Source organism: Eubalaena glacialis, chromosome 12 (assembly GCF_028564815.1).
Source record: "Eubalaena glacialis isolate mEubGla1 chromosome 12, mEubGla1.1.hap2.+ XY, whole genome shotgun sequence".
Classification (NCBI taxonomy): Eukaryota; Metazoa; Chordata; class Mammalia; order Artiodactyla; family Balaenidae; genus Eubalaena; species Eubalaena glacialis.
Window position 1 is genome coordinate 41,932,302 of NC_083727.1, and position 26,906 is coordinate 41,959,207.

General features: G+C 39.1%; 1 long non-coding RNA gene across 12 annotated transcripts in view; it reads right to left on the reverse strand.

Moving 5' to 3' along the window:
- Positions 1-26,906, reverse strand: part of LOC133102340 (uncharacterized) — a 730,306-nt gene that overhangs the window by 653,059 nt on the left and 50,341 nt on the right. For all 12 annotated transcript variants that reach the window (XR_009702914.1, XR_009702915.1, XR_009702905.1 and 9 more), the window contains exons 2-3: positions 25,043-25,348; positions 16,899-17,001 (exon numbers count right to left, since the gene is read on the reverse strand). This is a non-coding gene — a long non-coding RNA (uncharacterized LOC133102340). The remainder of the gene's footprint in view (positions 1-16,898; positions 17,002-25,042; positions 25,349-26,906) is intronic.

The window sequence follows — 26,906 nt, forward strand, 5'->3', positions numbered from 1 at the left end:
TGCTTGGAAGAGAGAAGGAAAATTATGGTAAGATAGGAAACTGTTTTCAGTTTCCATGAAGAGCAGAAATTTGGGGAGTGAGATATGGTTCCTTCTCATCTTTCAAGTCTCAAATGTCAACTATGTTCAGAGACCTTCCCTGTCCATTGTGTATAAAGTCGCCACACACACCACTCCACCTTTCAGGTACTCTCCATCATATCATTTGTTAAACTGCACAGCATTTGTTATCACACTCTATAATTACTCTTATTTATGTATTTTTTAAAATTTATGTCTGTCTCTCCTATTAGGATTGACATTTCATAAAGTTAGGATCCTTTTCTCTCATGTTCACACTATTAACAAGCCTACCACAGACCTACCTGTCTTACTCCACAGGAGATATTCAATAAATATTTCATGAATGAATGACTGATTGAAAGAGTGAATAAGTGAAGAATGAATGAATGAATCAGGGTTTTATAGAAAATGTAGCTCTGTTATATACAGGATAACTTCCCAAACCTTGTTTTTCTCTAATTAGATTAGTATATAAATATTTTTTTTCAAGCATGGTTTTAAAATACTCATACTCCCTTGATTTCATAAGAAGTAATAAACAACCCTCCATGTTTTGACAGAGGAGTATGACAAAATCAAAGAATACCTCTATATTGACAAGATTGAGGATAACGTATATTACTGTCATTTTACAAAACAAATATGTGTCCTTTATTCATATTTGATTTTGATTCATGAAAAACTTTCTTTGCTCATTTTAGCAGTTTGTGACTCAGCAAACTTTCATTCCCTCAGACACAATATGTAAGTACACTTCTCAAAATTAACCATAACCTATTGACTCTGTATCAATAAAGCACACAACTTTGTTCTCCATAAAGTCATGTAGTTAATTGATACTTTAATCATTTTAATTGAGTTATCACCACTCAATTCATGTAACGAGGTAGAAAATTCTGCTCTAATCAACTCTTCCTCACAAAACCACATCTATACTGAAAACTGAATACACATTATTATCCTTCTTTTACTTCTTATTTATCAGCTGAATTTTGTAATTCAATTAGGCAACCTGGTATCAAATAACTTAAATTTGCCTTTAAAATAAATCCCCATTCCCTAGTATTATCCAAGTGTAGAATGTATTTTCTACAATCTCTCAGCTGATCTCCTTCAAATCCTTGATAAGCAAAGATATCCACAGTGATAGTATGGCTTTCAAGTCTTGATGATGAATTTATTTTTCAGTCTTTCAGATACAGCCCCTTTCTCAATTCCAGTGTTACCAACCTAGGTCAAGTTCTCATTAAAACTCATCAGGACCACTGAAACTCTACACTAACTAGCTTGCTTTCTTTTATTTCAGAAGTCCTCGAATCCGAACTAGCCCTTCTGAAGTGGAGGTCTCAAAACATTTTGCATCACTCACCTCTCAGTAAAAAAATTTTGTCTGTGCACTCACAGCATATGTGCATTTATTTATTCATAAATTATGTGCCTGTTTTATTTTGCCAATGCTTAATGTACATTTTTAAATATACAAAAAGGATTTTTAAAAGTGAAGTATAAATAAATAAAAGTCTTCCTGAAGCCCAGTGAATCATATCCTTCTGCCCCAGGGTAGTGATTAGATGACTTTTAATAGTCTATAAATCCCTATATTTTATATGTGCATATATAGCTTTCAAGTCATCTATGACCTCTTAGGTTAAGATCCAGCAAACACATCACTTACACTGACCCCAGATTTATTTTAGTAAAACACAGATCTTATCCTAACACTTCCCCTTTCCAAAAATCTGTGTTTAAAGATTACATCCTCTCTTCTTTGGTTAGCATATAGTTCCACAGAATCTGAGGACAAACTTTGCAGCCTTAATCTCCTGACAAGCCTGCTGACTACACAGAAAACATCCTTTTCTCTAGCACACTATACATGTCACAATTTTGTGTCATTTTCTACTTCTCTATGAAAGGAACTACCAGTCACATTTAAATAACACTACTAGTAAGAGCTACCATTTACTAAACATTTACTTCAGGTTACATATGTCCATTATCTTATTCAATCCTCACAGCATTACAGGATAGGTATTATTAACCCCAATTTACAGAAGAGTAAACTGTGGACCAGATATTTATTGCATGTTACCAAAGATCACAAAATTGAATTCAGAACCAAGCCTGGGTAACTAAAACCTGAGCATGTTACCAACACACTGAACTGTTTCCATACCTCAACTGCCATCTCAAACGTAAAGCCTGTCCTGACACCCTAGCCCCCAAACCATTCCTCGCCAGGCAGCAAGAGAAGTTATCTGCTCTATATTTTTTAACACTTTGTTCACACATCTAAGCACTTGCAATTCTATATTTGAGTACTTTGGGTATTTGTGTGTGTGTACTTGTCTTCTCTCACACCTTATTCTAAAACTACTAGAATGTTAGGAGTGTTTTGATTATTATTTCTGTCTCATCTATCTAGCATTTAATAAATGTCTACAGACACTCTTATAGTGATATAATAAATTATCATTTGACTGTAAATTGATTCACATTTTATTTTTAAACAAGAAATGGCCAATGTTCTGGTTTCATATTTTTATATCCAAGTTCTTGTAACCAAGGGAACAAGATGTTATCAATACTTAGGACCATCTATCATCCAAAAGTAGTGTTAGAGAGTGGACTAAATATTTTTGGAAAAAATTTGAAATCTGAGAATTTCCTCAAACCCAAAGACAAAAATAATGAGTTGGCACACCATACAACACTTATTCTAAAACCACTCCTATTTTTATGGAAACAATACCATAAGTGCTTTAGAAAGACTGTAGAAATGATAACCATATATCATAGCAGAGATTATATAAGCTTATCACATATTAAGAATAGATATGGTGACAAACAAACCCAAAGTGAAGGATATTCTACAAAACAACTGGCCTGAACTCTGTAAAAATGTTAATGCCATGAAAGATACCAAAGGCTGGTGAACTGTTCTAGATTCAATGAGACTAAAAAGATGTGGATAAATGCAACATATGGGGAGAGGGAGCTACACAGGACATTACTGGAACAATTAGGAAAAATTCCTAAATTTTCGTAGGGTGATAATTGAATCATAGTTATTTAGGAGAATGTCTGCTTTTAGGAAACATATATATTGAAGTATGTTAGTTAATAAGTTAGCTGACTTTTAAGACAAATTTTTAAATGGTTGTAAAAAAAAAAGATAAAAGCAAAAAATAGAAAAGAGGAAAAAATGGAAAGATGAAAGGAAGAAAAGGAGAATGGAGGGAGAGATGGAGGAAGGAACTGTAGATGGAACAAAGGAAGGAAGAAAGAAAAAGATGAAGAAAGGAAGAATAAGAGAGAGATGAATAACAGGGGGGAGAGGAATGGTTAGACAGAGATATGAAGAAAATATGGCAAAATGTTAGCAACTGGTGAATCAAGGTGAAGTGTACATGAATTGTCATTGTACTATTATTACAACTTTTATGTAGGTAAAGATTTTTCAAAGTAAAATCTCCAGAAGCAAAAGAGAAGATGCTATTAGTCATCTGTATCAACCATAAGAGAAACTCAGTACTACATATGTATATTATGCAGTTTTGAGCAGCATGCCCTCCAGTGGTCTCTCCAAGATGAATCAGCAGCAAAATGTACAGGATACTGAATAAATTCATCTGATGGACAGGTTTTTTAATATTTAAGATTCAAACATTGAAAAAGTCTGCCAAAAGCAAACATTTCTGACTTGACATTATTAATACTGAATTCAATTTTCCAATGATAACTACATAAGTTATGATTCTTTTTGCACCCATTCCCAGTGTTCAACAAAACAATATCATCAGTGAAAAATATGATGTCCATGCCATTTTTATAGCAGATGGACATGATTTAATTTCTAAAAAGAGTCACAATAATTATTTGAACATATTAAGGTGAATTGAAACATTTCAATTTTACACCAGATTCAAATGTAAGCCAGCTTATCAGGGAAATACTACTATACACTTAGACTGCTACTACCATGTTTATTTTTTAGGCTTTGCAAAAATCCTGACATCTATGCTTAATCTTACAAATTGGTTTATACTAATTTTTATTTTAATTTACTATTATACTAATAGTATTAAAAGCTAATAATACTTCAATGAACTTTGCAGAGTCCTAGGTTTTTCTTGGCGACATGGCTGCTTAAACATCAGATATTAGCCTAAGAAATTTAGAACTTCCATTTAAATGCAGTGTTCTGGTATATGATTTATAACAGAACTAAACATCACCCAGGTCGGATTATAATCTGGAGTCAAGTTGATGAAGAAATTGAGCAATCTGGACTGATCAGAATGGACTGATGTTAGTACCAGTGCATAATATCTGGGGCAGATACTGTAGATGCAGTACTTGGTTGCTGTATCCTTGAGAGTAGAGCCTCCTTAAGAGTTAATAATCTACTGGTGTATCATTAACATCAGTTTTCTAATGAAGTTAGAAATCTCATTATCTCAGCTTCTTAAAATTCTGATTCAGTACAAATAGACTTTGAATAGCTATACCAAAGAAAAGAGATAGCTTTCAACATAATCCACATCATACATTTCAAATAAGCAAAAATGTGTACTAACAGGTAAGTAGTTAATAACACTGCCACCACTGCTTAAGGCAAAATTTAAATTCAGTCCAGACCTGTCCCACAAGTTGTCAGCTAACAATATGAAGTGTGCTTATAGGTAAATTTAGCTATGGTCTTGGCAACTATTTCTAGAGAAATATTCCATGAGGAATCTGTCTTCCAATGATTTCCTTATGATAAAATATCAGTAGAAGATTGCAAATTATATCAGTTGAAACCCCTGTAAAGTAAATTAAATAGCTATGACATGTTGAAGACAAGAATCTAAAAACATTTTGACAGGATAAATAGAAAGTTTAAGTCCAGTTTGGCTGTATAAAGTGTCTGAATCATGAATACCACAAGTATTATTTTATTATATATGCCTTGTAATTGTGAAAACATTCTTCTAAAATTACCAGTTAAACCTCTTTTATTTCTAACAAAATTATGTCTTGTTATTGCCAGTAAAGAAAAGGCTTAAACTTGGGAACAATAGAAAATGCATTTTGCAAAATGCAGTTTTCTCAGAGATAAACATTCAACTAAAAGAACTTAAAAATACAATTTTTTTTCATTGCTATGCCAACCTTTAACAATCCAGGAGAGAAAATCTTTACACAGAGGGATCTTCCAACAGTCCACATGGAAAGAGAATGTACAGCTATTTATTTGCCTTTCAGAATTTTGGAAAATTAACCTTAGAAAAGATTGGATTACACTCTGAGGACATACCAATGAACTTGCATTTAAAGAATTAATTTCAGTAATAAAGTGGCAATACAGGGTAATTAGGATGAAGAGATGTCAATTTTGATTTATATGCCTGAAAGGCCTGAACTTCGGATTCTGACCTATCTGGGTTGAAATCATGTTCCTGCTCTGACTAGCTCCGCAATTTGCTCTGGTCACCTCCTGCTTAGGCCCCCTGAGTTTTTCCTCTTGGATCTATGAGTGATGGAGTATGGTCACATCTCCCTGCTGATATAAAGAAGATATCTCAGCTTTAGCACACATCTCCTGAGTAATCTGAGGACAGAAAGAGATTTGAGAAGACTTCAAACTTAGGAGGTCTTTCTAAAACCTTGCCCTGCAAAAAGATGATACAGCTTGGTTATGCTTATCCTGGGACAGAAAATTTGGCCTATTAGTTTTTAGGCATAAAATAATATTTTTCAGAAATATAAAAGAACAAAGGAAGTTGTATTCAACATGTATCATGAGGAGCCAGCAGAGAAGTTTTCCATTTCGCCTTCATTTTTAAATAAGCATGGGCAAGGCTGACTTCTCCATAATGAGATTAGTTTGGGAAATTGTTAAATGTTCTCATTTCCTTGCCAAAGAGCCTTAGAAATTCACAGCTCATTAGAACCTTCAGAGTAGTTAATAAACAAAGCTTGGTGTTATTACCTAATTAAAATATATCTCATTTCAACATTTTATTACCCACCATTAAGATTCTTCTGCTACAGAGGTTACATAAAAATTATTATTCTGCTTTCTTTTAATCGCAAGTTTCACAGGGTAGTTCTTTCACATCAAAGTACATAGAAATTGCAGATGGAAAGCCATGTCAGCCAATCTTAATTCATTTCAATAAGCTCTGAAACAATATTCTGAATGCAAGATCATCTAGGATATCTACCTCAGAATTTGTACTTTAATAGTTTCTTCCATCACATGCTACTGAATCATAAACACAAATAAGAATTTGAATTAAAAACTTATTTATGAGGGCAATTTCTATACCCTTATTCTTTCACTAACACGTCTTGGCACAGTGGAAGGAGCATCAGAAGGGGATCTACATGCTAGTTTTGGCTTCTGCCATCTTGTGCAACTCGGAGGAAAACTACTTATTCTCTTCGTGCCCCATTTTCTCTCCTTTAATATGTGTTTGCAACACTACTTTTCCTGCACACCTCACATGATACTTGCGAGGATAAAATGGAATTAACTCATAAAAATTAATAAATCTCTTTTAATTTATAGACTTTTCTTCTTATGGCTGAGAGGTGGCATAATGGGCCTACGGAATCCATTACTACCCCACTGCCCCACACACTGGGAGAGGCCAAGGGGAGATGGGGGTCCTAGTCTTTGGGTGAGAGTACATGATTCAGGGAGGTCAAATAAGTGAAGACTGAAAAGTTTGTGTTGGATTTGGTAAGTCTTGACCTTCATAAAAGGAGTTTGGTGGTGAGAATTAAGGTAAGGGAGAGAGGCTACGAGCCAGGTGCCAGCAGGTGCCAGCGTTCACTGTCAATGTGTGAAAGTGACTTTGACAAGCCAAGGTATAGGATAGATGCTCTGATGGCCTGAGTGTCAAAATAGAAAGAACTCTTACAGTAGAATGTAGAAGGCGAAAGCACTGGGGAGCAAGGGGAATGCTGCTCTTACCTCCAAGACCTATGTATGCAGGTTGGGGACTACATGAGCAGCCTCAGTTTAGGATTACTATCAAAGGTGTAGTTCTCTGGTTCCATTTGAATCAAAGAGGAGGAATAAGGATTATCCCAACAGCCTGAGAATATTGTAGAGGTTTCTAATGAAAGGAAGGGATGAATAGGCAAATTGTGAGAAAGGAAACAGTACATGTAAGAGAGAAAAACAGATAGCCTACACTTTGAGTGGTGGAAATAAACAGTGGGATGAAATGGACTCAAATTTCAGAACTGGATGTATCAGCTTTGAGGTGTAACCATCTGAAGCCAAAGTTTCTATAAGAAATGATTCTGGCTTGTCAATAAGGTGACTGACCATCCTTGTTTGTCTACCACTGTCCTCATTTTAGCCCTGAAAAGCCTTGCTTCCCTGGAAAACCCTCAATACTGAGAATACTAGAAGTGTTAGTCACCTTACTCAAAAGTATGGTTGGACTCAACAGCTAGGTTTTGGTCACACACAAATGAAACTGGCCATGGTAGCACATAAGAGCTGTTAACCAAAGTACCTGCTAGGATCACCACTGCCAGAAATCTGTGCTGTGTAGCACGGCTTGGAACTGAAGGATTCAGAGTACACCCCCACTGACAGTAATTGCCTTTAGATCCACTTCTGCTTTTATCCAGACAATTCAATTATTCAATTCAGGTCAGCATTTATTGACATTGAATATAAATTTAATGAAGGCATTCTCCTGCTAAATCCCGCCAATAACTACTCATTGGCCTTAGTATAAAGTTCAGGATCATTACTAAGGCATCTAAGAAAGGCACTGCACCATCTGGCCCTTGATTCCCTCTGCAGTCTCACCCACTGGCACATTGTTAGTCTGCTGTAATCCAGTAATCTTGGCAATTTCTCAATTCATCGGATATACTGAACCTTCTATTTCAGGGTCTTCAATGATGTTGCTTTCCCCATTTATTAGCCTAGATAACTCCTACTCTTCCTGTGGGTTCCACGTCTTCATGGACACCTCTCTTGACCAGTCCAAATTAAGATCTTCCTTACCTGCTTACCTAGCATCCTGTCCTTTCCCTTCGTAATACTTGTTTGAATGGTAATAATTTTTGTATCATATGTTAATGGTGTGTCTCCCCCATTATATACAATGTCCTATGAGAGCAGTTTATCTTATTCTTTGCTGTATTCTGAGCATCAAGCTGGGATTTTGAGCGCACAGTTCACTGGCTTAGGGATCTCACACTGTAGAGTGTTTGCTCCTCAACATCACATGCTTTCAGGACCAACTCAGAAAAATCAAGGCATACGGTCACTGTAGCTTTAAGAATCCTGTGATTTAGAGTTGGTAATTCTCATTCTCACTGCAGTAAAGCAAGATGTGCTCCTCAAATGCCAAAATGCTTAACACACACTCCCAGTGAAAAAATGTCATAATATTTAGTACTCTACTTCCTCCAGAAGTGACTTCCATTTCCTGGTCTGGGAATCCAACTACATAATGGAACCATAATTGCTGTGTTCTCAAAGTCCCATTCAATGAACACGCAAAGGAACCTGAGGAAAACAACTCATCTGTAAATTGAAAACTGTGTATATATTGCCTTCTGAATTCATTATGCCTTATTTTTAATTTAATGTGATAACATCAACATAAATTACTCCAATTAGGGAGGGTGGGAGGGAGACACAAGAGGGAAGAGATATGGGGATATATGTATATGTATAGCTGATTCACTTTGTTATAAAGCAGAAACTAACACACCATTGTAAAGCAATTATACTCCGATAAAGATGTTAAAATAAAATAAAATAGAGGTAATTTCAAGTATTTTTTTATGATTATTAATACTAGCACCAAATACCCCTATTTTAACAAGTGTAAGAAGCCAAATTGACTTCTTGTAAATCCCTACTTATAAGCTCTGAATGCTTACAGTTTTATGGTTTCAAATATCTATGGTGTTCTTTCAACTTTTTTTTGGCCTTAAACCATTTATTCAATTTACTGATGATGTGCTTTATTAAAAACTCAATAACTGAATTTCAGCATCAGAGATTGTGAAATGCTATATTACATTTCTGGTAAGGGCATAAAGTTGTCTGAGTCCTTTTTGGGTAATACTGCCATGTAGAAAATTATTTTTTTATTATTGGAGAATTTTTAAGTTTTTTCAAATAATGTCGTCATTGGGTCAAATTTGACCATGGGAAATTCTGCTTCTAATAAAGGCTTTAAAACCACATTTACTTAATACAGATAAAGACTTTACCTACTGAATAATACAGCCTCTAGCACTTGTTTGCATTTTCACAAATAAACTAAGCACTATGGGAAAAATTTTTATGAAGAAAAATAATATTGAATTATTTAAACAACCTTCAAACACATATGAATTTAAAGCCTCTTTTCATAGAAATTCAGTTGACTTTAGTCATTTTTTTCTTCACTACTACTATACTATATAATGTGGCTATCATTTCATATGTAAATATGTATTAGGCAATCTTATTTATTTCTTACAGGGGATAAGAAAGGGAGAGAATGTAGGATCCTGAGAAGCTTATAGAATGAAATAAGATTATTGAAATATCAGTATTTCAGATATTTGAGATCTATGCTTAGGACATTTTTGAGTACAAATAAGTAAACCAGCTATTTCTACAGCCTACAGGAGGGGCAGTTTCAGACCATTAAATACTTTCTACAACTCAATACAAATATAAACGCATGCCAGAAACATCTGAGAATCCCAAACCCTTTTATTCACATACTTCGTAAGATCTTAGAAATAACCCGACAATTCCAAGATCCACTTTACCATCCTAAAAGTGCAAAATGAAATTCAAGTATGGGAGAGGAAGTCTTCGGCCCTTCCTCTGCATTTCACTGTACCTCTCCTCCCACACATACCTTGCTTGTTAATTCCTCTGTCAGGTATTTATTCAACAAACATTGAGTATCTATTATTTCCTAGATGGCTTATAGACATTGAAGATACATGATAATATAGATACAGGATAATACACACTCTTTGTCCTTAGAGAGCTTTCAATTAAAAGAGTCAACAGATAGGAAAGGGATAATTCTAGCACCACATGACAAGTGCTAGGAAGGACATGTTTAGAAGGTGCTAACAGGTAGAGAAGGAGGTCCTCTCAATCAAACTCAAAGAACTGGAGGGTTTTCTGGGTGTTGTGATGCTTTGGATGGGTTTTGTAGAATGAGTAGAAATTAAAGAGAGGAAAATGGGGGCAAAGACATTCCATGAAGAGGCATAGGCACAACATCAAGGAGACACAAACGAATGTGCTGATAGGGAACAAGACTAGAGAGACAACTCAAGTTTACAAGAGGCCTGTGTGCCAGGCTAAGGAGTCTAAGCATCATGATAAAAGCTATGAAAATCAGTGAAAGGTTTGAAGAAGAGAAGTGACACAATCAGACTTAAGTTTCAGAAAGGTTACTCTTACAGCAATGTGGAGAATAGACTGGAGGAGCTCCAAATAAGGATTAGGAAACCAGTTAAGACAATTCTGCAGTAATCCAGGCAAAAGTAATAACAATAATAGCAGCTAACATTTATGAGCATGGCTTATGTGCTGACTTCTGCTCCTAGTGCTTCATTTACATTAGTTCATTCAGTCCCACTATCACTACGAGGCATGTACTGTTCTTATTTTTATTTCAAGATAAATCAACTTAGGATAAGAGAAGGTGATAAGGAATATGCCAAGGTCCACATAATCAGTAAGCAGGGGAGTTGGGATTTGAACTCAGGTTTGTCTAGCCTAGGAATTCATCCTCATGCTCTAGGAATTAGTGTCTGATCTTGATAAATAATACGGGAGATGTAATAAAAGAAATATACATAAAAGTAGTATTGATGTATTAGGAATCTGGGATGACTAGACAAATCAAGAAAACTAGTGAAATAGACTCCTCAGAGGTCTATTTACATGAAAAATTGAGGAACTTAAGAAAAAGAGCTCACCTGGGAGAATAGAAGTCAAGGTATAACTTTGGCTTCAGGCTAACAGGCTCAATTAACATACTAAGAACTAGTTATTTGGGAAAATCACTAGGTATTTATTACTTAAACTTTCCTCTGGCCCAGCCCTTAGGGACACAAATAAAAACAACCCACCTTTCTCTTCTTCATATAACATGAGGGGTCCAGGTGTCAACTCGGCTAGTCCCAGAGCAGCTGTGCAGGCAGCAGACCCAGTGAGAGAAGCAGTGGCACAGATCCACAGGAACAGTGCTGGCTGTGATGGCCTCATAGGAGGCTGCAGAAGGGTCGTAGTGACCAATGCACTAATTCCCCAGCTAGAGGAAGATCGTGTGGGGCTCTACCTGAGTATTATGAACCCACCAAAATAATCGTGAGGGGTGTAATCTCACCCCTGGACCAGGTGGTGAATAAAAGGCAAGGAAAAGAAGAGCTCAATCATGTAGGTTTTGGAGGACGTCATGTCTCAGGTAACTCTAGCATCAAAGGTACATAAAGGATTGGAAAAGAATGATGATACCCTAGCCTGAGCAACTCAGTCACCCCATATGCATAGGATAGAAGACATGTATAGTGTCATTTACACAAGCTGCTCCTCGAAGGAAGATCCCAGAGGTAAGTGGAGGTGTCACAGTCAGATGTGAGAGGGTGATATAAGTGAAGACTCTCACCTCCAGAAAAAAATCCATCATTGCCAAAGTATGTGAGGTATATGAGGTACTGCCAGGGCACTGTTTTTCTTCTAAGCCCTGGTGTGCTAGGAGAAGGTGTCACACCCACAGCCTGCCCTTGTATTCAAGAGTCTGTCTCTGGGACTTCCCTGGTGGCACAGTGGTTAAGAATCCACCTGCCAATGCAGGGGACACAGGTTCGAGCCCTGGTTCAGGAAGATCCCACATGCCGCGGAGCAACTAAGCCCATGTGCCACTACTGAGCCTGTGCTCTGGAGTCTGCGAGCCACAAATACTGAGCCCATGTGCCACAACTACTGAAGCCTGCACACCTCGAGCCCGTGCTCCGCAACAAGAGAAGCCACTTCAGTGAGAAGCCTGCGCACTGCAACGAAGAGTAGCCCCTGCTCGCCACAACTAAAGAAAGCCTGCACGCAGCAACAAAGACCCAACGCGGTCAAATATAAATAAATAAAAATAAATAAATTTATAAAATTTTTAAAAAAAAAGAGTCTGTCCCCAGCAGAAATGTTGGAGTGGCCCAGGCAAATAACCTTCTCTTCTATCATTCCAAGTTGGATTCTCAGATGAGACACAGAGAAATTTCAAATATTTTAGTGGACACAGAATATAGCAGAGGTTCAACCTTAAGCTTAAGTCTTGTTTGCCTTAGGATGCAGTTGTATCTCGGTTTGTCTAAAAGACAGGTTGCCATAGATGGCCAAGAGTCTAATTAAACAAATAATCAGGAAATATCATAAAGAAGAAAAATAATTTAGGAGACTGCTGGTTCAACAATCTCCAGGCATGCATTAGCAGTCACAGACAGCAACAGCAGTAACAGCAGCAACAGTGACTAGGAATCATGGTGTCCCCAGTGTCCTGGAGATGAGCATTTTTAGTTTTTAGTTTCCACAGCCTTAATGCAAATGAACATCAGAAGTAGGAGCAACGTTTTTGTAAGGCAGCAGCAGTGGCCCTGGGGACTTCTGTTAATATGATACTGAGGCATAAAGTACTGCTGATCTCAGAAGCAATTGAAGATATAAGGTAAAGAGACTAAATAACAGATCTCAGAGGAGTGACACGTTCTTGAAATAAATGAGATACCCACTGGAAAAGTTTTGGAAGATCTTGAGGGAAACTGGAATTTCCAAAGATTAGACAGGTCCAGAGTCAAAGAAACATTGTTTTATGACTTACAGTGTAGCCTCAGAAATATATTTTATTTAGGAAGTGAAAACTGTTAAGACTGATTGGATATGGAGAATAAGTGATAGAGAATTTCTAAAATGACTCCAACTCTTTCTGCTTAGGCTATATAGGCAGATGATAATGCTAGCCACCAAGACAACAGAAGGAGCAAATTTGGGGCAGGATAAATGGGTATGGCTGGTTTGAGAGATGATGAACTTGGCTTTTAACTTGACCTCTGTAGACTGTACAAGTGGAGATGTTCATCATGTAGTATGTAACAGTCTTGATATCAGCAATCAGTAAGTACAAACAGAATAAAAACAAAAAGTGATGATTGGATTTACCAGTATATTTTTGGTGAATATGACGAGAACATTCTCAGTGAAGTGGTGGAGGTGGAAGCCAGATTTTTTGTGTGTTGAGGTGTGACTGCACGGTGAGGAAGTGTAAACTACTTTTTTTTTTTTTTTCAAAATTCTTAACTAAGAAGGAATAAAGAAAGATAGGACATAGGAAAGGTCAAAAATGTTTCTTGGTTGATTTATTACAAGCAGAATGAAGGAGAACTGGAAAATGAAAGAAACGCTATTTAAAGAAATAGGCACTGACATCAGACAACTTGAATTTGGGGTGGAAATAAAGAGAATTTTCAAAGGTATGAGCCAAAACTCTATGTCTATTAGGCCACCCTCAGAGTGAGGCTGCTTATGGTAGCACATTTCTCTTCCAAATTTCAAGCCTGTTTCTGCCTCAATATTTCTTCTTTCCAAGAAGAAATTGACATCAATTAACCTTCAGTGTAGAAGGGCCTCTGTCCCTTGGTTGCTTAAGTGAACTTTGGCACAGAGATTGAGAAAAGCTTTGGAGGCATATTTTATCTCGGATACCTAGAAACCTTGTGATTGCTAGATGGCAGAAAGCAAAGGAATGACAATCCTAAATATGTAAATAGCACATAATCACAAGAACAGTGTACTGAAATGGAAAGAGACTTGGTAAGCTCAGTGTGGCAGATGCTGTCAGCGTCCCATCCTTTACCCCTTGGTCCACTTGAAAGCTTTGGCAGTGGCAATATACAATTTTCAGCCTGAAGACAACTTTACGCCTCTAGTACCCACATCTTTCTTCTTATCATCCTGTTCTGCTGCAAGGAGGCATTTCCTGGAGGTATGGAAATGGCCTGCTTGCTGCTTTCTGCGGGCTGGTTTCTCAGAAGGTCCCCAGTGGGATCAAGCCCCAGTTGCCCACATGGATAATCCACTCATTACAGCACCTTTTATTGGCTTTTCTTTTTTTCTCACCTAACTTTTTCCTATTCCTCACTTGGGCATTCTGGGATCTTCCAAATAAACTCTTTGCACACAAATACTTGTGTCAGGGTTTGTTCAGGGACAAACTCAAACTGAAAAATCTGGTAAGTTATCATCTGGGAATCCATCTTTAAGAAAACAATTGGGAATATGGGACAGGGAGACCCTTATGAACAAAGATTGAATACTGTGGTTTTAGTCATGCGACCCAAATCTCCCCAAGTCTATCAGTAAGGTTATATTAACATTGGTATTTGAATCCCAATACTTAAACCTAACTGGCTCTTAGCTCTTCTAAATACTTTTTGAAAGTCCACAAGTGGTACCTTATATTTGCCTCCAAATCACTCCAGAGGTCACCACCTGAAGCCTCTGCCTTTACCACTTCACTGGCCTCTACTGCCCTGAGCTGAAGTCTCTGAACTTGCCCCATTACCAATGCTCATAATGATGATGCTGTTTCTTCTCCATAGCCTCTTTTTTTTTGTTTGTTTACCTGTATTTTATTTTATTTTACTTTAATTTTTACTTTAGAGTATAGTTGATTTACAATGTTGTTTTAGTTTCAGTCGTACAGCAAAGTGATTCAGTTATACATATACATATCCATTCTTTTTCAGATTCTTTTCCCATTTAGGTTATTACAGAATATTGAGTAGAGTTCCCTGTGCTATACAGTAGATCCTTGCTGATTATCTATTTTATATATAATGGTGTGTATAAGTTAATTCCAAACTCCTAATTTATCCCTCCCTCTACCTTTCCCCTTGGGTAACCATAGTTTGTTTTTGCAGTCTGTGAGTCCATAGCCTCTTAAAACTAAGAAGTTAATGTTCTACCCCCTTCCTCTTGAAACTAGGAAGTTATGCTCAATGTGGGGTTCCACAGCAGGTTTTTGTGGGCATTACCTGGCTATCAAAGAACTACCAATAGTTAAACTTCAGTTTAAACACGTGGCTCTTCCTCACCTCTCCTTCAAGGCACACAGATATCATTATTAGAGCATATAGACTGAAAAAGGCATCCACACCATAATCATTTTGCAACACACACGTGTATCAAATCATCACATTGTACACCTTAAACAATGTTATATGTCAATTATACTTCAATAAAGCTGAGAAAAAATAGGTGTCCACACCAACTGTCACATTAAACCCAAAACTATGAGGCCATGTTGCCAAACCTGCTGATTTGCAAGTGCATTTTAGGAATTCTGTTTGATGGAGCTGCTCATCTCCCTCTGAAGCCTAACTTATTGACTGGCTGACATACCTATACCTCAATCTATTACGCAGGTGTGGACAGATGCATACATACATACTTACACACACATACACATGCACACAGGTACAAATGCATACATACATACAAACTCACATGCACACCCATATACACTCACATGCAAACATTATTCAAGGTTCTCTTTTGGAGAGTTGCATTGCCATCACATTTTTTTTCCGGTTATGAGGTTCCTCAACATCCGAAGTTAATGGATATAAACATTTCTCTGAAGCAAAGACTGTCATCCATTTTAAAATGCCAGCCATATCTCAAAGTTCTGGCAGAGTCCCTATTCAAATGAGAAGAAATAAGAGAGAAAGAGAGAAAGAAGAGGGAAATGGGAAAAAAAATTTTTTTTTTAATGTAAGAGAGCTAGAAAGAGAGAGAGAAATCAAAAGCCCCAAATATGGGAAATGGTTAAATAAACCATGGAATTACCCATACTGTAGACTCTTAAAATATATTTTAAATGATGTCTATAAAGGCTTTACAGAGGTACATGAAATGATCATTATCATCTTAAATTTCAGAGAAAAACAAGATACAAAATACAGGATAATCACAACTACATTAAATAAAGGTCTGGGGGAAAAAAAACAAAAGGATATTAGCAGTAACTTTCCAATTACCTTTGGGTTATACAAATATTATTCATTCTTCCAACTTTCTGTTTTTTCCTACAGTTGTCAGTTTTATAAATAAACTACATATGTATGCACGTGTGTGTGCATACTAATGTGTACATACACACGCTTGTATGTGTGCATGCATGTGCATGTATGATAAGCAAATGTATACATTAAACTTGGTTTTACAAAAGAGAGGGACTGAGAACTGACACCCCTTGACATTTAATTCCTGGGTCAGCACCTTGATACAGTACACTCTCAGGCACTGTTCTTCATTTCCTGTTTTACTACTGCTGTTCTTAGATCCAAGTTTCCATTTCATTTAGAGATTTACTAAGAAAGATATGTGATCATGTTGTGATTGTAATATAAATGGGCCCCTTTTAATTCCACACCTCTTAGCCCCATCATCACAGCACCAGCAAGGTAAGACAGTTAGGTCAAGAGCTATTCTCCTATTTCCAAACTAAAAATGGTTAAGTCAGGATTGAGTAACCATGGTGAGCTCTCTTACCAAGCAGTACTAAGCAGAAGTTTCAAGACACACGTTTAACCTACTTATTTCTTTTGAACTAGACTAGAATCCAGAGATAGGAGGTATCTGCCGAGGTCACAGAAGATTTTTATTCTAAAATGAGGAACAACTGATTATCTCTCAGGGTATTATCCTATAACCAGGCTCTAGAGGACCTAGAGGCACACAGTACTCTCTCTGGAGGATTTATATCACGTACAAGCGTAGATCAAGTGGTACTCACCACAGCAAGCAGGAGGAAGCTCTGGCTATCACTGTGAACACACGCTCCTCGTCTCCAGTCGCAGAAGAGGCTACAGGCACCGTCTGTGTGTCAGGCACATCATCTGAACAAAAGAAAGGCCAATCCCTCACTTTTCTTATGACTCATCTAGGCTACAACATTTCAGTCAGTCAAAACAACTTAGTGTCTTGCTTCTAATAACATTAATTGAAGCAGAAAAGAGAAAAGGGGGAAAAAAGGGAGAGGAAGGAAGAAGAAACAGAGAATTTCTCTAGATGTAAATTTAATATTTTTCCAAAGCAAAAGAACAATTAAAATATATTTCTTTATTGTTTGTAGTTGTGGCATGAGTTCTCCCACATTACCCTTCAGACATCCTGCAAATGTCATTGGATTTTGTAAAAAACATGGAATATTTTAATTCTTGATTAAGAGAACATTCCTCGTAAGGGCACTGAATTGCTATGAACAGAGGCATCAGTAAAGGTACTTCAGCCTTCCTTGAGTACTGATGCCTGCACTGCTCTAATCTGCATCTTCTTTGGAGACCTATTTCTATGTACCACTGAGGATGATGGTGTTTGGTTTTCCAAAGCATCTTTCCACTTCTGCTCCTTACAGCTGCTTCTTGATAAAGCTTAGATGATAAGACTTCACAGAAGTCATGTCACTCTTTTAAGAGAAGGCAGCTATTCCATAGGAAAGGAGTACTGTCCTCCAATTTACATTTCCCTGGGACTTCTTATGTATTTTGCTACATTTCATTGCATTCATAACTCAAAGCCAAGCCTGTTTAAGGTTCCATTAAAACTTGGTAGCTAGGAAGCACTGAATGCTGTGATATAACATTTTAAATGAGTTACCAATAGCCATACCTTTTTATACCTTTTATTAGAATACTGAAAAATTCTGGTTACAGAAATGCATGCTATAGTACTTGGAAATATAATATCCCCATGGACTAAAGGAAGGCAAATTTGTGAGGAAAAGGTTGTTTCTAGTGCTGGCAAAATGACTGTTAGCTCAAGCTGAAACATAAATTTTAAAAGATAGTGTATTTAAGCGGGCAGGAATCCACAGATGATCCATAAAATGTATTGACACAAAGGAACACAGAACTTATGGTTCAAATGAGAGGGATAAAATTTGTAAGGAGGAAAGGTAATAAAGAGGAAAAAAGAATGTATGAGATCCACAGAAATGTTCAGAATCATAGAAGCTAAAACTGCAAACTATAAATCTAGGCTGTGTTTCTAAGCAGTCCTGTCAGTGTTCAGATGGGTCTTATGACTGCTGCTCCAATCCCCCTTTTGCTAATCTCACTACATTTCTTCTAATTATAGCCCTTACTACCATGCCAAATAATTGACATGTCTTTCTCTTTAGGGTTAACATTCTCCATGTGATTGGAAACATTCCCACCCTCTTAGTCACCCCTTACCAAGCTATTTAATTCTTCTAATCATCTCTTCTAGAAGTAATCCTAGCAGTTCCCTAACCACTATCATTACTCTTCTCTGTATTTCTTGCATTTTGACTATAATTTTCTGGTAATGAGATCCCCCAAACAGAAGTATCATTTATTATTCCAATTGCGATTGTGTCTCTGCCCCGTAAAGAGGTACAGCTCCCTCCTGCTACGTAATGGGGTGCATCCATAGACGGCTCTAAAATCATAATAATGTTCCTGTGTACCATCACATTTCAGCCTCATTTCCCATTTGTTTTTCTCTATTACCATAGGTCTTTTTGACAATACTATTTCCAGGGTAGTCTTTCCCTCTGAGGATCTTGTTTTTAATTATTTTTTCAACACATGTGAGCCTCCTCCTTTCCACACAGGATTCATTTTCTTGTTCTTTGTCCAAATTTATTTTTTCATAAGAATACCAAGTTCAAATTTGTTTTGTACCCAGCACTGCACACCCCTGAAGACTGTACCTAAATGTTATAATACCATTTCACCACTTCTGTTTAATATCAAACCTAACTATAAAGGCTTTAAGTGGTTTCAAATCCTTCCTAATTTCCATTTGAAAATTTCTTCCTTAACCAGAAAAACTACTAAGATGAATAAATAGAGTTAAACAACAAATCAAGATATTACAAAATACAAGGCTCAAGAATGAACATTTATTGCTTATTGGTTTGCAAACTGGAGCTCATGTACAGAGGGGAGGGAGAGACCAAAGAAAGAGGCAGAACACTCCAGATTAGTAGGTGGCAGTTTTAATAAGTAAGGGAATTTACATACAATGCTTGTGTCTTGGGGGCAGCAAGATGAGCAGCTCTCCGCACCCACCAACCAGAATCTTAAAACTTTATACAGAGATCTTAACTGGGTTCAGTCACGTATACCGTCCAGATGGTCTCAAAAACACATTGCTCTGTCAAGGCTGCATCCTTGGAACAGCTCCCACTGTGGGAACAGTGGGCAGAAGGTGTACATCCTAAGGACAGGGGAGCGAATGCAAAGCCTCTAATACCTGGGTCCAGTTTGTGGGTCAACCAGAGGTCGTTTCCTCTCCAAGATCTCCTACAACACTCCAGCCCCTCGAGACCCAGCTCTTGGCTCTTACAGTCTCACGCACACCCCACTTCCGCAATGTGCCCTGAGTTGCCAGCAAGGGGTTTCACTAGCGTGGAAGCAGCTCATTTGGTGGCTATCTGGCTGCACTGGAGGCAGATGCCACAGCAGCAATAGAGGCACACGCAAGAGAAAACACAGATCAAAATAATGATTCCCAAAATAAGTAACAATTTTTTCCACCCAGAGCCCCATGATCCGAACCACTGATTTATGAAGTCCCTTAGACTGGGGGTCTGATCCCTCAGAGCATTCACTTGTGTCCTCACGTGATTTAATAAAGACAATACATCAGTTATGAACACACAAAACTCTGTCTGGATAATGGCACAGGTGCCTCCTTTTAAGGCAGTAATAATGTCAAAGGCCATCCTATTTTGAAAGACAGTTTTTCTCATTAGAGACATTTCAGGGTTCAGTAAAGACAGGTTTTGCCAGCTATCATTTAAACTTGCTGGTGAATTTGGTAAAGGTTTCTATGTGTGCTACAATGCCTTCCAGGCCAATGGAGGGAAAAAAGACAGCAGCCAAATGATTGTCAGTGCAAAACAGAACATGCCTACCTGACCTTGAAGTGGGCAGCTTTAGGAACTTGAGCGGGTTGCACACACTACACACATTGTCCAGAGGAAGCAGCACTGTCAGGCATGAGGTGATGCACTAGGGGGCGGGATATGCCAGACCAGGATTTCCACCTTTCCCTCCTTTCAGGGGTGCATGTTCCAGGTCCAAGTATAGTGTTTCAACAGGTCCGACTTGCAGCAAGACAATGGTATCCCAGTGGAGACTGAGTTGTTCCCCCTCACCCAGGGGTGCAAAGTAACTCACCCATCCTGGTGTGACGTCCCATTAAAAATTTCAGTACAAAATGCCTTTCCAGGCATGACTTAGTGCTCTCAGCAGCACAGCACATTGATCTACCATGAGAGTTGGGGCAGTGGCTATCTCCTGTGACTTTCATATCCTTAAGAAAGTTGGGTGTCTCGGCAGGGGTTCCCAGTCTGGCATACGGGGTAACAGGCCTTACAAGTTGATCATTCAAATGTGTTAAAGCCTGGGACAGTACTTTAGTATACCTGGCCAACACTGTTCTACCTGTTAGTAATTTAATCGCTGCTTTAATATTCCATTCTTCCTTTCTACCAACGCTTGTGCTTAAAGTTTAGAGGGGAGTTGGAAGCCCCATTAAGGTCATGTTTTTTGGGTTTTTTGTTTTGTTTTGTTTTGTTTTGCTTTGCTTTGCTTTGCCCCGTCTTGCATATCATGACCTTTGAAATGTGATTCCCCCCCCCAAGTCACTATCTTTTAGATGAGGGTATGGTACTTAGCTATTCTAATCCCCTAATGGTGGCCGGCCTGATTTCCATGGTAACAGGGGAGAGGCTGGGTTAAGCCAGATGCAGTGTCCACACAAACTAGGACATATTTAGAACACTCACTCAGAGGGAGGGGGCCAATATAATCAATTTGCCAACCCCTTACTAGTTGGGAACTCTGGTGGTTGGCCCCAGAGTCCTTTGGCAGCTTCCTTGGGCATTGTTTAGAACACACGGGACATGCTGTTATTGCATTAACTAAGTCACTGTATTTCAAGGGCAATCCAGCATCCTTGACAATATGCATTCCCACCTGGGTGGTATGGTGACTGCTCTGCCTGTGTATCCAATCTGCTATACCATCTACTGACAGGTCATGTGTTAGGGCTCATACCTGAGCTAGGACATCAGCTTCCTGATTGCCAGGGGGTGCCAGTGCCAGCTGGGAGGGGGAAAACAGTGAGAACTGCCTCAGGCTCTTACAGGTGAACCCAAATATCTACAAATCCTGACCTCACAAGGACTTATTCATGATTATTCACCCCTCAGCTTCCCACTGTCCAAGCTATAGGGTGAATCCCTTTAGAACAGCCCGACTCTCAGTGCCAAGGGTTAACAGCCAGGGCTCATGAGTGATCACCAGTCAATCAGCTCTAAGTTCAGTCCATTGGCTACAGTGGTCCATTCCTGTTACCATCCAGATGGTGTCAGTGTTGGGCAGAACAGCAACTGTAGTCTGTGTGGATTTGTTGCCCCAAATCTCCATCTACCTACCAGGCCTCAGGGGGAATTTCCTCCATTCCCTTTCTACAGGGTGAAGGGGCTGCCAGAGGAATAGGGGTGGGGGCATTTAGAGCTCTATATTCTCTACAGGGCCTAGTTGCACCTTCACATCTAGAGATAGCGGGCTGGCGGACAACGTAATCCTCTGCTGCAAATAGGCATGTCACTTAGTGTGGGAGTTTGAAGCGGGTTAATGGAACATATTTTCAACCCACCCCTTAATTTGAAGGGAAGTTCTTACTATGATATGCTGTTCCTTCATGAGAGGCTCTACCTGGAGGAGTGCTGTGTACACAACTAGGAGCTCTTGCTCTATTGGAGGATATCAGGTTTCTGCCCCCTTCCTGGGGGGAGAGCCGGGACCAAAATCCTAAGGGTACTCTCTCCTTCTGTTGTCTCTGCCACAGTGTCCAACTCATACCTTCTAGACTCACAAATAAATACAATTCAAATAGTATTCCAGCTTGGCAGATGCCCAGAGCTTTAATCTGCTTCACTAGCATATTTGCCTTCTCAAAGGTGTCTTGTTGCTCTGATCCCCAGTCCCACATCTGCCTTTTCTTTACAAGGTAGTATAAGGAACAGAAGCACTGTGCCAGGTGAGGAATACAAGTCCTCCAAAACTCCCAAACCCCTACAAAGCCTGCACCTCTTTCACGTTCTTAGGGGTTGAATAGGCTTGCACCTTATCAGTCACAGCTCTGGGACAATATACATTTTACCTGACCAAACAACTCCCCAAAACTTTACAGCAATGCCTGGACCTTGAATTTCTTGCCAGTTCACTGCCCGTTCTCCCTTACAGGTATTCTAGCAAAATCTGTAGTGTCCTGCAGCAGAGGCAAGGCTTCACGTGTTAACATTATAGCATCAATGTCATGGGCCCATTTTACTGATGTGGGAAAGGAGAACAGGGACAGATCTCAGGCTACCATCCCATGACACATTGTGGGGCTGTGCAGGTAGCCTTAGGCAAGCACTTGAAAAGTCCATTATTGCCCCTTCCACATGAAGGCAAATTGATCTTGTGACTCAGTGGCCAGAGGTATACTGAAAAAAGCATTTGTTTAAATCCAGTACAGCATGGTATACTCCTACGACTGTGGCCAAGTTATATAAGATGGTGGCAGTGTTGAGCACAGACACATGGATGGGGAGCATTGCCTTGTTCAATTCTCAACAATCCATGGTCATCTGCCATGAGCCATCTGGCTGTTTTACTGGCCATACTAGGCTGTTGAAAGTGGGCATACAGGACTTCCCTGGTGGTGCAGTGGTTAAGAATCCGCCTGCCAATGCAGGGGACACGGGTTCGAGCCCTGGTCCGGGAAGACCCCACATGCCATGGAGCAACTTAAGCCCGTGCGCCACAACTACTGAGCCTGCGCCCTAGAGCCCATGCACCGCAATTACTGAGACCATGCGCCGCAACTACTGAAGCCCGCGCACCTAGAGCCCGTGCTCCGCAATGAGAAGCCACCACATTGAGAAGCCTGAGCCCCTGCTTGCCGCAACGAGAGAAAGCCCGTGTGCAGCAATGAAGACCCAACACAGCCAAAAAATAAATTAAAAAAAAAAAAAAAAGAGTGGGCATACAACACCCACTTGGCACAGCTCTTAGGTAGTTTTTCCTATTTCCTTATGCCCCTCAGGCAATTTATATTGTTTGACAGTTACCACTCTTCATGGCTCAGTAGGCTTACTGGTTCCCATTTGGCCTTTTTCTTCAGCAACGATTTGATTACTCTAACTCTGAGGAGGAATTCACCAATACAGGTTTGCAGAGTTTGACATTGTATGATATCAATGCCCAATATGTTCTCCGGTTTTGAAGAGATAAAACTTTGTATTCTCGTGGGGGAGAACAACCAATTTACAGTGTCAAAGGGACTTTTCTGATCATAACTGTTTGCCTGCATAACCACTGACGGCACTGAAGGGGCCAGGAAACTTCAGGGGGTGACTGTGTATTAGAGTACACTCAGTTCCAAAGGAAACCAGAGTCATCTTTTGTTTATTTCTGAGGGACCAGTGAATAGTAGGCTCAACATGTGGTCTCTGATCACCTCCAACGGCTCTCACCTAGAGGCCGTCTTGGCCTGCATTCCATACATGGGACAAGGAAGGCACCCATCCTAAATAGGTCTATATCCCTGAGGCCTCTGCTAGAGCAGGAGGAACATCATCAGGGATGGTTTAGATTGCCCAAAATCATAAATGTCTTGTCCCAAGACTGGGGTCAGCCTGAATATCAGCATCCCATACCAGGTGCCAGGGGCAAACTAGAGTATCTTGATTTTCATTCCTGCAGTGAATGTAGCCCGATCAGGGCTTTCAAAGACAGGGGAGTAGATTGCCTGTGTCATTCCCAACTCTCTAAGAACCTGTACCTCTTTAGAGATTTCCAGGGTTCATGTACCCAGGGAGATCCTCCTCATTGGGCCCAGCCTCCCTGCAGACTGGAAAACTCCACTGCATAAGGGAGCAAGTTCTTTGAACCCCCTTCATGCCACCCAGAGACTGCCTGACGGCAGGTATGTGGTGATGCTGTTCACTTTCCATGAATCCTGCCTGGTGAGAGAAATCCCATTGCCCCCTCCCTTGGTGTGCACTAACCATGCCTGAATTATTTTCCCTGGCCTTCTGCTGGAACTTGGCAGCTCCTGCAATAAGCTCAGCAGGAGTTTATTCTCTCATCAGAAATGTTTCCTGAATCGGGGGCTGACCCGCTGGCTGAGGTTGCTGTTGCTGTGCTTTTGCTTTCCTTTGTATTAAGAGTCAGACAGACGGGACACTCCATCCATTTCATTGTCAATCACCATAACATCTTCCTCTTCATTCTCCTCACTTTCCCAGCAACTCCACCTCTTAGCATCCCAATCAGGCTTCATCATAAGCACTCAGACCTTAATCCACAGCAGCTTGTGCCCTCCTAGCTTTGCAAAACAGCACACTAAAGTCTCCGACTTATTATCCTACTCTCCCACCTGTCCTCCAGCCCCGAAGCTAGCAAAGCAGTAGATACCTGCATGTCTGTCTCTAACCTCAACTCTTCTTCCAACTTTCTAACTTGACCTTTAGCCTCTGGCTTGGCATCGCTAACCAGATGAACTGCTCACAGTAGAGGCCACCCTGTTGCAGCAGCCATCCATTTCCCTTGTCACAGTGTACTCTGCACAGCTCCTCAAACAAGCACATTAGACCAGCTGATGTTTTGGGGGCATCCCCATACCCACACAGTGGTTCACAAACATCTAACATATAGGCCATCCCCCCTACATAGAAGCCAATGTCCAACTCAGGATTTCCCCACAAATGCCTCTTTCCCAAGGCCCATTTCTTCAGTGTCCAGACTGACTTGCCAATTGTTCGTTTGCAAACTGAGAGGGAGAGACCAAAGAAAGAGGCAAATCACTTCAGATTGGTGTGTGGCAGGCTTAATAGGCAAGGGAACTTACTTAAGAAGCTTGTCTTGGGCAGCTGCAAGATGAGTAGATCTCCATATCCACCAGCCAGAATCTTAAGTTTATATACTGGCCTTAACTGGGCTCAGTCACATATACCATCCAGAGGTCTCATCAACACCTTACTCTTTCAAGGCTACATCCTTGGAACAGCTCCCTCAGTGGGAATGGTGGGTAGAATGTAGAATGCGGGTACAAGGACAGGAGAGCGGATGAGGTGTCTTCGATTACCCAGGTCCAGCTTGCAGGTCAACCGGTGGCTACACCTTCTCAATGACCTCCTCCAAAAATGCTTCATACCTGGAAGGTAAGTAATCACTATTTAGGAAGAACAATCCTTTACCTCCCTTTTATTTACGAAATGTTTCACAGAAGAAGTGGAATTGTAAACAGTCTAAACAAACAAGAAGGGATATATTTATATGATAATGAGAGCAATTTTTTAAATAATCAGAAAACAATATAGAGGAATGCTAATGTTTCCTTAAAGCTAGGTGAAGTAAAGCAACATAAAAGTCACAGAAACCCAACTTAACTTCCAATTCTGTGGATAATTGAATGTGCATCTTTGATGAGCTAACCTTCGAGTTTTAGTTTCCTCATGGATAAAATGGATATATGACCACCTTTACATGACGTTGTGAGGTGCAGTAAATTATGCAGATAAAGCAATTTATACAGTGTGTAGCATACATCAGTAAGGTATTACATATTTGACTAATTCAAAAAAATATCTACTGCATTGGCACTCATATCATCATCATTTGCTTTTGTTGCTATGGTCTACTAAGATGATTCTAGGATAGCTAATTCTATAGTCTTCATTTGCCCTATTACTTTGGTTCAAAAGTTTGTCTAGTATCAGTAGCCACAACTTTAGAAGTAAAACTCTGGAGGTTAAAGAGTTTTAGTTGTACTTGTAGCCTCTTATTTATATTGTATCAATTTATATCAAATTATATCTAATTATATATCATGCAATGTCACATTATCCATTGTATATTTTTACCAGCAAAACTCCTTCTTAATGCTCAAGTGTCATGTTTAAATTATTTAATTCTTATCCTGGAAGACTTTGATAGTACATGCATATCGCACAGTAACTATTTCTAATTGCTCATATTCTTTCAATTCATGTCTACAGTCCAAAAAAATCTTAATTATAACACAACTTGGTTATTATTCCAATTTTAGCCATGTGATCTTGGATAAATAAGTCTATTTCTCTTAGCCTATGGAATATAAAGATAGATAGGTAGATAGACAGACAAAATCAGTCCTATAATAAATGTTCATTAAATGCCATCTATACTAAATTTTTCATTTAAACTTTCTACGGCATAATCTGGGTCACCAACATTTTAAAAATAAAGCATCGTCTGATGATTTTTGTCCTTCACATGCTCTCTTGCATCTACATATTCATTTTGATTCCCACTGTCATCCTTCATCTGGACCCTCATCCCCAAATGTCTAAGTGATGATATCAACAGGCTCCCATCTGTTCTTTAGGCCTCCAGCCTCCTTCTCAACAAATCAAAGTCCTGCCAAAATAACTCTTCTAAAATATTTTATACCATGTAACTCTACTTAAAACATTCACTGGCTTCCCTCTGCCCAGAGTGAAATTACCAAAATACATTCCACGGAATAATCACTCCACAAGATGCTCCTGAGAAATAAGGTTCTGAGAACATATTGGAAAACACGGCACATTTATCTTCTACTTGAAAAGTCACAGTGAAAATCAATATAACAAAGTCTCCAAAAATATTAACTCCTTACTTTCCAAAAATTTTGATGTCAGGTTCCATCTTTATATAAGACCTCTAACTTGCATATCCAATTTGGATTTCTG